At 46.2% G+C, this 13,066-nt stretch overlaps 1 protein-coding gene across 2 annotated transcripts in view; it reads right to left on the bottom strand.

Moving 5' to 3' along the window:
• Positions 1-13,066, bottom strand: part of LOC139232661 (zinc finger CW-type PWWP domain protein 1-like) — a 102,993-nt gene that overhangs the window by 64,739 nt on the left and 25,188 nt on the right. The window lies entirely within an intron of this gene.

Here is a 13,066-nt window from a genome sequence, read left to right as displayed (position 1 = left end):
AAAATGAAATAAAAGACAGTTTCATTATCCTAAGAACTTTAATTTCAAAACAGGAACAAACACGGGAATGTAAAAACGCCAGGCAACTGAATTTACCCTTTAACGATCTCATTTAATTGACTATTTTTTTTCATCCAAAATATTTTCCCCAGCCAATTTTCGCCTCGTCTCTCTTTTGCTGAAGACTTTGACTCCTTGCTGGGGTATGATTCCTCAGGTGCAGGTCTTGTTCCCTGCCCAAGCGCCCAATATCTATGTGTGAGTGTGAACTTTAACAGTAAAGCCCTTCCCCCCCCCCCAACCCCGATTTTAACTCACGCTGCAAGTTTGGTGTACGGTAGACGAGGCAGGCGGCAAACGGTCCAGCACCCCGGGTGATTTTAACTCACTGGACTCATTTAAATCGGCTTCCCCTCGACCCCGCCCCAGGGTCGAGGGCGGGAATTACTACTTAGCCCAAGCGGGATTTTGGGGTGACAGGAGGCTGTCACTGGGGACCTGAGGGTACAGTCCCCGGCATAAGGCAGGGATCCTGAGGCAACTGGGTTCAGGCGGAAGGGATGCCCGGGGCTGGAGTGACCTATGGTTTTCTTGTGGGGCCTGGAAGATCAGTCCTGCTCCTCGTGGCCCACAAGGAAACCTTCAACAAAATTATAAAGTAGAATTTACCTGGGCCTCTTCTGACTACCACTAGGTTTCACTGGCAGCCAGGCACTGGGTATCACTGCCACGATGCCCACCCAAACAAGGTCAAATGCATTAAAGGGAGCTTAGTGAGGGGATGGGGTCCAGCCCAGGTGATTTCTCGCACCGAGCCTGAGAAGCTGCCTAGTGTCAGCCGCGACTCAGTTGGTAGCATCCTCACCTCTGAGTCAGTCGGTTGTAAGTTCAGTGTCCCACTCCAGAGACTTGACCACAAACATCTAGGCTGTCACTCTAGTGCAGTACTGAGGGAGATGCCGCCTTTCGGGTGAGACATAAACCGGGGTCCCGTCTGCTCTCTCGGGTGGGCGTAAAAGATCCTACAGCACTATTTCGAAGAAGAGCAAGGGGAGTTCTCCCCGCTGTCCTGGGGCAAATATTTGCCCCTCAACCAACATCACTGAAACAGATTATCTGGGTCATATTATCACATTGCTATTGGCCGTCGCGTTCCCTACATTACAACAGTGACTACACTTCAAAAAAAAAGTACTTCATTGGCTGTAAAGTGGTTTGGGGCGTCCTGAGGTTGTGAAAGGCACTATATAAACACAAGTCTTTTAGTGAAATAAAGCATGTCAGCCTTCTAGATGGGCCTACCAAAAAAAAAATTAAATGTCAATTTTTTTTCTTTATTCCCCCTTTTAAAGGGGTTCAATGGGTAAATGACAGAATGTTTCCGGGAGATGGAGGGAGAGAGGAAGAATGCGGATTGGCTCAGGCACCACTCCCCCTCCAGTACAGACAGCCTCTGCCGGGATTGACAGCTCCGCCACTGATTTTTTTTAATGAGGAAAACCTCCTATAGACTCGAATATTCCAACTGGGTCAGTGCCCGAGGTTCCCAGTGGACGCATCTCACTGACCTTCTGACCTACAGATTTTCGGGGGCCCTTTTACTCAACTGTGCACCGTGCCTGCTTGCTCGAGTTTGATTTGAGTCTAAGAGCATCCTCTAGTGGATCGCTGCCTTACTGCACACGCTAAATTGCTAACTTTTCGGGATACAGAATTTTACCACAGAGGAGGCCCTTTGCAGCTTTCTGAAAGAGTTCTTTGCTTAGTCCCATTCCCCTGCCTTTACTCCATCTGCAGTACTGATTCTAACATTTTTCTTCAGTCAGTCAGATGTGTCAAAGGCTCAAAAACCCGCCACCGTGTTTAAGAGTCTCCACAGCAAATTACCGACAAATCCAGACGTAGTTTCTATCTGCCTGATTTGAACAGACTGTTTTCCCCACAGGGACACACATTCAACTACATACATCCAGGGAGCTTTAGCCCAGAGGGCTTTGGAGGCTCAGTCGTTGAGTAGATGCAGAGCAGAGATCGATAGATTTTTGAATATTTGGGGGCAGTGGGGGGTCGAGGGATATGGAGGCAGTGCAGGAGAGTGGGGTTGAGATAGAAGATCAGCCGTGAGTGGCGGAGCAGGCTCAAGGGGCCAAATGGCCTACTCCTGCTCCTACTGCTTATGATCTTATAACAGAGGGTCTGTGCAGCAGAACACGTCTCCAGTCGTCCTGGTTAACCCTTGCCACTGGATAAAGGCCCAGCTCTGTCAAGCCCGTGTGGTGGCTGGTGTGCAACGGTCACCACACGTTAAAAAAAATTCACGCACAGGCATCTTCCACGGGTCCTTCATTGAAACACCTGTGAACTCTTGTGGAAGCAAGTCATCCTCGTTCGCGGGACCGCCTATGATGATGAGTGCAGGCTGGCAAAGGTCAAGCCAACTGTGATGTGCAACAGGACTTGAGAACAAAAATCTAGGCTGACACTGCCAGTGCAGTACTGAGGGAGTGCTGCCCTATCGGAAGTGCCGTCTTTTGGATGAGTCGTTAAACCAAAGCCCCATCTGCCCTCGAAGGTGGATGTTGATTGAGGGATAAATATTGGCCCCAGCTCACTAAAACCGAGGTCTGGTCTTTATCACTGCTGTTTGTGGGAGCTTGCTGTGTGCAAATTGGCTGCCTGTTTCCTATATTACTACAGTGACTGCACTTAAAAAAAAATACTTCATTGGTTGTACTTTTGGACATCCGGTGGTCGTGAAAGGTGCTATATAAATGCAAGTCTTTCTTTCTTTTGCTGCTTGATCAGCTAAAACCAAGCAGCCTTCAAGCACAGAGTGCTTCTAAGCTTCCCATTGGATGTCCAACCAGAACCTTCCTCGGGTTCTGGCTTGCAGAGATATGCAGATCCAGAGAGAAGAATCATATCTCCCAACCAGTCTACCTCCAGGTCCCATTAGCCAGCCAGGCTGTCTGGTCAATCATCAACAGTGCCCTGGAGTTCTGCATACCAACAGGAGGAGACCTTTCAGCCCTTCCAGCCTGTTCCACCATTCAGTTATATCCTGGCTGATCTATATCTTAACTCTATTTACCCGCCTTTGTTCCATAACCCTTAATACCCTTATCTAACAAAAATCCATCAATTTCGATCATTCAAATTTCAATTCACACCCAGCATCCACAGCTTTTTGGGGAAGAGAATACCACGTTTCCACTATCCTTCGAGTGAAAAGTGCTTCCTGATTTCACTCCTAAACAGCCTGGCTCTCATTTTAAGATTATGTCCACTTGTTCTGGACTCCCCCCACTTGAGGAATTAGTTTCTCTGTATCTACCCTATCAACTCCTTTTAGCATGCTAAACACCTTGATCAAATCACCTCTCAACCTAAACTCACGGGAATACAAGCAAGTTTATGCAACCTGTCCTCATAACTTAAGAATGAGAGGGGATCTCATAGAAACATATAAAATTCTGACGGGATTGGACAAGTTAGATGCGGGAAGAATGTTCCCGATGTTGGGGAAGTCCAGAACCAGGGGTCACAGTCTAAGTATAAGGGGTAAGCCATTTAGGACCGAGATGAGGAGAAACTTCTTCACTCCGAGAGTTGTGAACCTGTGGCACTCTCTACCACAGAAAGTTGTTGAGGCCAGTTCGTTAGATATATTCAAAAGGGAGTTAGATGTGGCCCTCACGGCTAAAAGGATCAAGGGGTATGGAGAGAAAGCAGGAATGGAGTACTAAAAGTTGCAAAAATGATCAGCCATGATCATATTGAATGGTGGTGCAGGTTTGAAGGGCCGAATGGCCTGCTCCTGCACTTATTTTCTATGTTTCACATTACAACAGTGACTACACTTCAAAAGTATTTCATTGGCTGTAAAACACTTTGTGAAGATCGGTGATCGTGAAAGGCGCTATATAAATGCAAGTCTTTCTTTCTTTAAACTATTTTGCCTTTTTGATTACATTTGTACCTGTCCACGAGCCTTCAGCGATTTGTGTACTTAGGACATGTAAAAATCCCTTTGTAACTCCACAGCTCATAGTCTCCCACAATGAAGAAAATATTACGTTTGCTCTTTCTCAGATCCAAAGTGGATGACCTCACATTTTCCGACATTGAAATCCTTCTGCCCCACTTATTCGATCCATGTCCGTTTGTAAAGTCCTATTTCTGTCCATACTATTTACTGTGCCTAACTCAGTGTCATCTGCAAACTTTAATAAACAACTCTCTATTCCTTCATCCAAGTACATGGCGAAAAACTGAGGCCCCGGAACAGTAGCATTTTGGTTATGCCTATATGTGAGTCTAAACATAGAAAATAGGTGCAGGAGTAGGCCATTCGGCCCTTCGAGTCTGCACCACCATTCAATATGATCATGGCTGATCATGCATTTCAGTACTCCATTCCTGCTTTCTCTCCATACCCCTTAATCCCTTTAGCCATGAGGGCCACATCTAACTCCCTTTTGAATCTATCTAACGAACTGGCCTCAACAACTGTGGTAGAGAATTCCACAGGTTCACAACTCTCTGAGTGAAGAAGTTTCTCCTCCTCTCGGTCCTAAATGGCCTACCCCTTATCCTTAGATTGTGACCCCTGGTTCTGGACTTCCCCAACATCGGGAACAGTCTTCCTGCATCTAACCTGTCCAGTCCCGTCAGAATTTTATATGTTTCTATGAGATCCCCTCTCATTCTTCTAAATTCCAGTGAATATAAGCCTAGTTGATCCAGTCTTTCTTCATATGTCAGTCCTGTCATCCCGGGAATCAGTCTGGTGAACCTTAGCTGTACTCCCTCAATAGCAAGAATGTCCTTCCTCAGATTAGGAGACCAAAACTGTACACAATATTCAAGGTGTGGCCTCACCAAGGCCCTGTACAACTGTAGTAAGACCTCCCTGCTCCTATAATAAATCCTCTCGCTATGAAGGCCAATATGCCATTTGTCTTCTTCACAGACCCACAGCAATGTGGTTGACTCTTAATTGCCCTCTGAACTCGCTTCGAAAGCCATTCAGCTGTATCAAACTGTAACGAAAAACTATAATAAGCATGGTTCAAGAAGGCGACTCACCACCACCACCACCTTCTCGACGGCAATTAGGGATCGGCAATAAATGCTGGCCTTGCCAACGACCCTCATCCCATGAATGAATTTTAAAAAGATCCCTGGGGAACACCGCTTGTCATATGCTGCCTAGCTCAGGTATGGAATTCCCAACACTGCTACAGAAGACTGACTTGGTTCCAATCTTCCATCGTCAACAAAGAAATACATACGCAGAAATTCCAACACATAAACAGGCCCAACCAGTCCGTTTACCCACCCTCATCATAGACAGTCCCTCGAACGAGGATGACTTGCTTCCACAACAGTTCACAGATGTTTCAATGAAGGACCCGCTATTCCAGTCCTGAACTCCAATTAAAGGGTTGGAAGATGCCTGTGCGTGGATTTTTTTTAACGTGTGGATAAGATTTGTCAAGCACGACTGTCCCTTTTAAAATCCATGCTGGCTACATCCAACTACTTTTTCTTTATCTGGATACGTGGTAATTTCATCCCTAATTAGAGACTCTAAAATTTTCCCCTGCCGCAGATGAGAAAGAAATTACTTGCATTTAAATAGCGCCTTTCACGACCTCGTAATATCCCAAAGCACTTCACGGACAATTAAATATTTTGAATTGTCGTCACTGTTGTAATGTCGGAAACGCAGCAGCCAGTTGGTGCACAGCAAGCTCCTACAAATAGCAATGTGATAAATAACCAGATGATCTGGAGTTTTTTTTAGTGGTGTTCATCATGGGCGGTCCCTCGAACGAGGATGACTTGCTTCCACAAGAGTTCACAGATGTTTCAATGAAGGACCCGATGTTCCAGTCCTGAACTCCAATTGAGCGGGTGGAAGATGCCTGTGCGTGGTTTTTTATTAACGTGGCGTGACAGTTCCACATGGGCTTGACAGAGCTAGGCCTTTATCCAGTGGCAAGGATTAACCAGGACGTCTGGAGACCTGCAATGCTGCACGGACCTAGTGCGCACACATATCGCAGTGTGGGCTGGTTCCCCTATTCCCCATTTACTGGTGCCCCTCCCCTATCCCCCTCTCCCCATTTACTGGTGCCTCTCCCCTATCCTCCATTTACTGGTTCCCTTCCCCAATCCCCCATTTATTTGTGCCCCTCCCCTATCCCCCCATTTACTGGTGCCCCTTCCCCTAGTGGTTTTAGTTGAGGGATAAATATTGGCCAGGATAGTGCCATTATTCTTCAGATAGTGCCACTGGATCCTTGATGTCCATCTGAGAGGGCAGGCCTCGGCTTAATGCCTCATCTGATAGATAGCAGCTTCAGCTCTTTCACTGCAATTATACAGGGCCCTGGTGAGACCACACCTGGAGTATTGTGTAGTTTTGGTCTCCTTACCTAAGAAAGGATATACTTGCCATTGAGGGAGTGCAACGAAGGTTCACCAGACTGATTCCTGGAATTGGGGGGTTGTCCTATGAGGAGAGATTGAGTAGACTAGGCCTGTATTCTCTAGAGTTTAGAAGAATGAGGGGTGATCTCATTGAAACATACAAAATTCTTACAGAGCTTGACAGGGTAGATGCAGGGAGGATGTTTCCCCCGGGCTGGGGAGTCTAGAACCAGGGGTCACTGTCTCAGAATAAGGGGTCAGCCATTTAGGACTGAGATGAGGAGAAACTTCTTCAATCAGAGGATGGTGAATCTTTGGAATTCCCTACCCCAGAGGGCTGTGGAGGCTCAGTCGTTGAGTATATTCAAGACATCGAGATCGATAGATTTTTGGATATGAAGGTATTATGGAGATCGGGCGGGAAAGTGGAGTTGAGGTAGAAGATCAGCCATGTTCTCATTGAAAGGTGGAGCAGGCTCAAGGGGCCGAATGGCCTGCTCCTGCTCCTAATTCTTATGTTATATTCTTCAGTATTGCACTGAACTGTCAGTCTGGAATATGTGCTCCAGTCTCTGGAGTGAAACATGAACCTATAACCTTCTGACTCGGAGGCAGGAATGCGACCAGCTGAGCCCAGGCTGACACAGATATTAAACTAACTGAGCTCTATAATTGTGCAGAATAGCACTGTCTCCCTTTTAAAAAATTGGTATTTCATTGGCCATTCCCCAGTCCTCCAGCACACATCCGCACTCAATAGAGCTCTGAAATATAACTTTTATATCTTCGGCAATTTCCTCCCTCAGGAGCCTTGAATGTAGCCTATTGGGCCTCAGTGATTTATCTTCTTTTCATCCAAATAATTTACCTAAAACGTTTCTTTTATCCATTATTATTATCACTCATCCCCAGTCTGAACCACTTCAGGATTCACCTCATCTCCGACATCCCTTTTTTTTCCATCTTTGAACTGCCTCAACCCTAAAAGGACCTTGTTTATTTTGAAATGTTAACTTACATAAGAAATAGGAGCAAGAGGTCGGCCATTCGGTCCCTCGAGCCTGCTCCGCCATTCAATAAGATCATGGCTGATCTGATCTTGGGATCAGCCATGATCATACTGAATGGGGGTGCAGGCTCGAAGGGCCAAATGGCCTACTCCTGCACCTATTTTCTATGTTTCCCTGCCTGCTCCCCATAACCCTTGACTCCCCTATCGTTCAAAAATCTGTCTATCTCTACCTTAAATATATTCAATGACTCAACCTCCACAGCTCTCTGGGGAAGAGAATTCCAAAGATTCACGACCCTCTGAGAGAAGAAATTCCTTCTCATCTGCGTCTTAAATGTGCGACTCGTCATTCTGAAACTATGTCCCCCAGTTCTAAATTCCCCCACGAGGGGAAAGATCCTCTCTGCATCTACCCTGTCAAGCACCTCAGAATCATGTCCTTTCTCTTTTGAAATATCTGCCTGCTGTGTATTTCCAGTCTTATTCTGCAAAGTACAGGTGCAGTATATGGTCCGAGAGAACTGTGCAGTGGAGATGGGAGGACGCTGTATAAAATGGAGACTACGGTACAAATATGGATAAGCACTCGTGTATTTTGCACCATGGTTTACTGTACGCTTATAGTAACCAACACTGACAACCTAATAACATAATAAAAGCTGAAATGAGAAACGGTCTATTGGCTCACTGAGTCCACTTCTTCCAAACACTGTTTACATTCTGCAGTGGTAGGCTCTCCCTAGTGGATTTGAGGCTTAAGATTCCCCTTTAAACAAAAAACAGAAGAATGCCTGCTTTTCCTCCATCATTAACGTGCTAACAGAATCACTGGAACGTGCAGCTTTGAAATGTGTGGCTACTGAGAATGCAATTTTGTCGGTGGATTGCTAATGATCAAGATAAACACGCATTCTCTTTGGCTCAGTGGGTAGCACACTTGCCACTGAGTCAGAAGGTTGTGGGTTGAAATCTCACTCCAGGGACTTGAGCACATAAATCTAGGCTGACACTCTAGTGCAGGGCTCAGGGAGTGCTATACTATTGGAGGTGCCGTATTTCGGATGAGATGTTAAACCGAGGCCCCGTCTGCCCTCTCAGGTGAACGTAAAAGATGCCACGGCCACTATTTGGAAGAAGAGCCAGGGGAGTTATCCCGGTGTCCTGGGGCCAATATTTATCCCTCAATCAACATAACAAAAACAATTTATCTGGCTCATTATCACATTGCTGTTTGTGGGAGCTTGCTGTGCACAAATTGGCTGCCACATTACAACAGTGACTACACTCCAAAAGTACTTCATTGGCTGTAAAGCGCCTGAAATGTCCGGTGGTCATGAAAGGTGCGATATAAATGTAAGTCTTTCTTTCATTGAAGGAGGAATTTCATTTCTTGAAGTAAGTAAATAACCAGAGGTAACTGTGTGAAATGTCTGCATGCACTGGTCCCCAAAGGGAAATGGGGTAGTAACTCTAGGATATAGAAACATAGAAATTTACAGCGCAGAAGGAGGCCATTTCGGCCCATCGTGTCTGCGCCGGCCAACAAAGAGCCACACGGCCCTCGGTCAGCAGTCCTGAAGGTTACATACAAACCTATGAACAATGGCGGACAGGTAAAGAGCGTCCTACACAACTGCGATACCCCACGTATCGCAACATTTTACACACCATCCCACCTGGAGCCATGTGATCTCCTGGTTGAGGCAAAACAACAGATAAAAACCCAGGCCAATTAGAGAAAAAAAATCTGGGAAAATTCCTCTCCGACCCATCCAGGCAATCGACACTAGTCCAGGAGACCACTCTGGCCGTATTAGATTCTCTGAAGTACTTACCATCGTATCTGCACCAGCCAACAAGAGGTTATCCAGTCTAATCCCACTTACCAGCTCTAGGTCCGTAACCCTGCAGGTTACGGCGCTTCAAGTGCCTATCTAAGCACCTTTTAAACGTGGTGAGGGTTTCTGCCTCTACCATCTTTCCAGGCAGTGAGTTCCAGACCCCCACAACCTTCTGCGTGAAGAAGCTTCCCCTCAAATCCTCTCTAAACCTTCCACCCGTAAACCTATGCCACCTCGTAATTGACCCTTCCACCAAGGGAAATAGGCCCTTGTTATCCACTATATCCAGGCCCCTCAAAATTGTATACACCTCAATGAGGTCTCCCCTCAGCCTCCTCTGTTCCAAGGAGAACAAACCCAGCCTATCCAATCAGTCCTCATAGCAAAGATTCTCCATTCCAGGCAGCATCCTCGTGAATTTCCTCTGCACCCTCTCCAGTGCAATCACGTCCTTCCTATAATACGCCAACCAGAACTGAACGCAGTATTCCAACTGTGGCCTAACCAGTGTATTATACAATTTAAGCATAACCTCCCTGCTTTTATATTCTATGCCTCGGCCAATAAAGGCAAGCATTCCGTATGTTTTCTTAACCACCTTATCCACCTGGCCTGCTATTTTCAGGGCTCTGTGGACAAGCACTCCAAGGTCTCTTTGTTCATCTACACTTCTAAGTGGTCTACCATTTAATGTGTATACCCGTTCCTTATTAGCCCTCCCCAAGTGCATTACCTCACACTTCTCTGAATTAAACTCCATTTGCCACTGTTCTGCCCTCCTGACCAGTAGATTGATATCCCTTGCAGTCCATGACTTTCCTCTTCATTATCAACCACACAGCCAATTTTAGTGTCATCTGCAAACTTCTTAATCATACTCCCTATATTCAAATCTAGATCTCAAATCTCAATCTAACACTGTATTGGAATGAGACACAGATAACCTTCTTTGTACTAGCAGCGATTCAACTGCACCTGTATAGGAGCGCGCACTGAGCCAGACACAAGTATGGGATGTGAGTGAACTGTTCCTTTTTTAACCCAGTAAGTACTGTAGCGAAGGATAAAAGAATGGGAAAAACAGCAAAATACTGCGGATGCTGGAAACCTGAAATATAAACAGAAAATGCTGGAAATACTCAGCAGGTCAGGCAACATCTGTGGAGAGAGAAACAGAGTTAACGTTTACAGGTTGATGACCTCTCGAAAGCATTTCCAGCAATTATTACAAAAGAATGGAAGTACGGAGTGATGCAGACCTAGAAGGCCCCTAGGTTTGGGCCCTTATTTGTTTTATTCATTCATGGGATGTGGGCAAGGCCAGCAGTTAGGCCCATCCTGTAATGTATGCACCTGTGAGTATGCTCAGAGGTTTGTGTGGGTGAGTGGGACTCAAACCTACAACCTTTTTGATTCAGAGGTGAGGGTGCTGCCCACTGAGCCACGGCTGACAGCACCCTTGCCTCTGAATCAGAAGGTTGTGGGTTCGAGTCCCACTCCAGAGACTTGAGCACAAAATCCAGGCTGACACTCTGTCAGAGATGCCGTCTTTCTGCTGAGACAGTAAACCAAGGCGGACATAAAGGATCCCATGGCTCTATTTGAAGTAGAGCAGCTGTCCTGGCTAATATTTGGCAGTGTTTCCTTAGTGTAGTGGTTATCTCGTTCGCCTTAAAACACGTAAAGTCACGGTTCGAAACTGGGCAGAAATATTTGGCTATGGCCCCACTAGTTTGAAAACGCCTGATCTCGTCGGATCTCAGAAGCTAAACAGAGTCATGACCTGGTTAGTACTTGGATGGGAGACTACCTGGGGATACCAGGTGCAGTAGGCTTTTCAACAAAATAGTTATTGAGCGGAAAGCCTCCCTCATTGAGCTGCTCCTGGGCCTGGCCAAGGTGGCTATTAACTGGTTCAGGCAGCGGGCGGTTGAGGGAGTTATTTAGCCCGACTGCCTGCCTCTCTTCCATGGTTACGTTCGAGCCAGGGTGTCTCTGGAGATGGAACATGCTCGCGGCCATCCGCGAGAGGTGGGCACCGGAGGGACTGAAGTGCATCATCACCCCCGGCAACCAAATATTAATTTGATTTGTTTACTGTCAAAAGTTTAATTTGTTTACTTTGTCGGTTTTAGTGCCCCTTTAATAAAGGGACACTTGAATTATAGTTTTACCAAAATAGTTGTAGAGCTGTTGAGTTGGGAGGGGCTTAGCCAATCACATGATGGTCACAAGACTCAATGAAACCCCGGCCAGTTGGGTTCAGGGAATCCACGATGAGGCAGGTGGTTGTGAGCCTGGTGGATGAACTGGTGATGTGTAGTGCGATTGTTAAACCTTTTGCTAATAAACCAACTAGTTCTTAATAGCTATGTGTTGCTATGAATTCTTAAGCAAAGAACCCATGAAGCAAATACATTACATATCCCTAATTGCCCTTGAGAAGGTGGTGGTAAGTTACCTTCTTGACAACTGAGGCCATTTCAGAGGGCAGTTAAGAGTCAACCACATTGCTGTGGGTCTGGAGTCACACGTAGGCCAGACCGGGTAAGGGCGTCAGATTTCCTTCCCTAAAGGTGAACCAGATGGGGCTTTACGACAATCCAGCAGTTTCGTGGTCACCATTACTGATAGCAGATTTTATATTCCAGATTTATTTAATTAAATTTAAATTCCCCAGCTGCCGTGGTGGGATTTGAACTCTTGTCTCCGGATCATTAGTCTAGGCCTTCTGGATTACTAGTCCAGTGACATAAGATTATGAGGGGGCTTGACAAGGTGGATGCAGAGAGGATGTTTCCACTGATAGGGGAGACTAGAACTAGAGGGCACGATCTTAGAATAAGGGCCGCCCATTTAAAACTGAGATGAGGAGGAATTTCTTCTCTCAGAGAGTTGTAAATTTGTGGAATTCGCTGCCTCAGAGCTGTGGAAGCTGGGTCATTGAGTAGATTTAAGACTGTGATAGACAGTTTCTTAACCGATAAGGGGTTATGGGGAGCAGTTGGGGAAGTGGACCCGAATCCATGATCGGATCAGCCATGATCGTATTAAATGGCGGAGCAGGCTCGAGGGGCCGTATGGCCTACTCCTGCTTCTATTTCTTCTGTTCTTATATAACCACTATGATACTGGATCGACTAGGCTTGTATTCAATGGAATTTAGAAGAATGAGAGGGGATCTCATAGAAACATATAAAATTCTGACACGATTGGACAGGTTAGATGCATGAAGAATGCTCCCGATGTTGGGGAAGTCCAGAACCAGAGGTCACAGTCTAAGGATAAGGGGTGAGCCATTTAAGACCGAGATGAGGAGAAACTTCTTCACTCAGAGAGTTGTGGTCATGTGGAATTCTCTACCACAGAAAGTTGTTGGGGCCAGTTCGTTAGATATATTCAAAAGGAAGTTAGATGTGGCCCTCACGGCTAAAGGGATCAAGGGGTATGGAGAGAAAGCAGGAATGGGGTACTGAAATGCATGATCAGCCATGATCTTATTGAATGGTGGCGCAGGCTCGAAAGGGCCGAATAGCCTACCCCTGCACCTATTTTCTATGTTTCTATGATACCTTTACCGCTATCTGTGCTAAATTAGCTGGTCCCTGACAGGGCCGTATAGAGATGCTACAATTAGCCTCCGGACCTCTGGGTTAGGGAGGGAAAACGTAGCCTCGATTTCCAATCCTGATCGCTATTCAGTGACTGTAACTACAGGGACACGTTTCCTCTGAGATGTACTGCCCCTCAGTTGAGCTACCTGCCGACACTCATT

This window comes from Pristiophorus japonicus, chromosome 20 (assembly GCF_044704955.1).
Source record: "Pristiophorus japonicus isolate sPriJap1 chromosome 20, sPriJap1.hap1, whole genome shotgun sequence".
NCBI classification, from domain to species: Eukaryota; Metazoa; Chordata; class Chondrichthyes; family Pristiophoridae; genus Pristiophorus; species Pristiophorus japonicus.
Note: the sequence above shows the minus strand (reverse complement) of the source record. Positions and strands in the feature narration are given on the sequence as shown.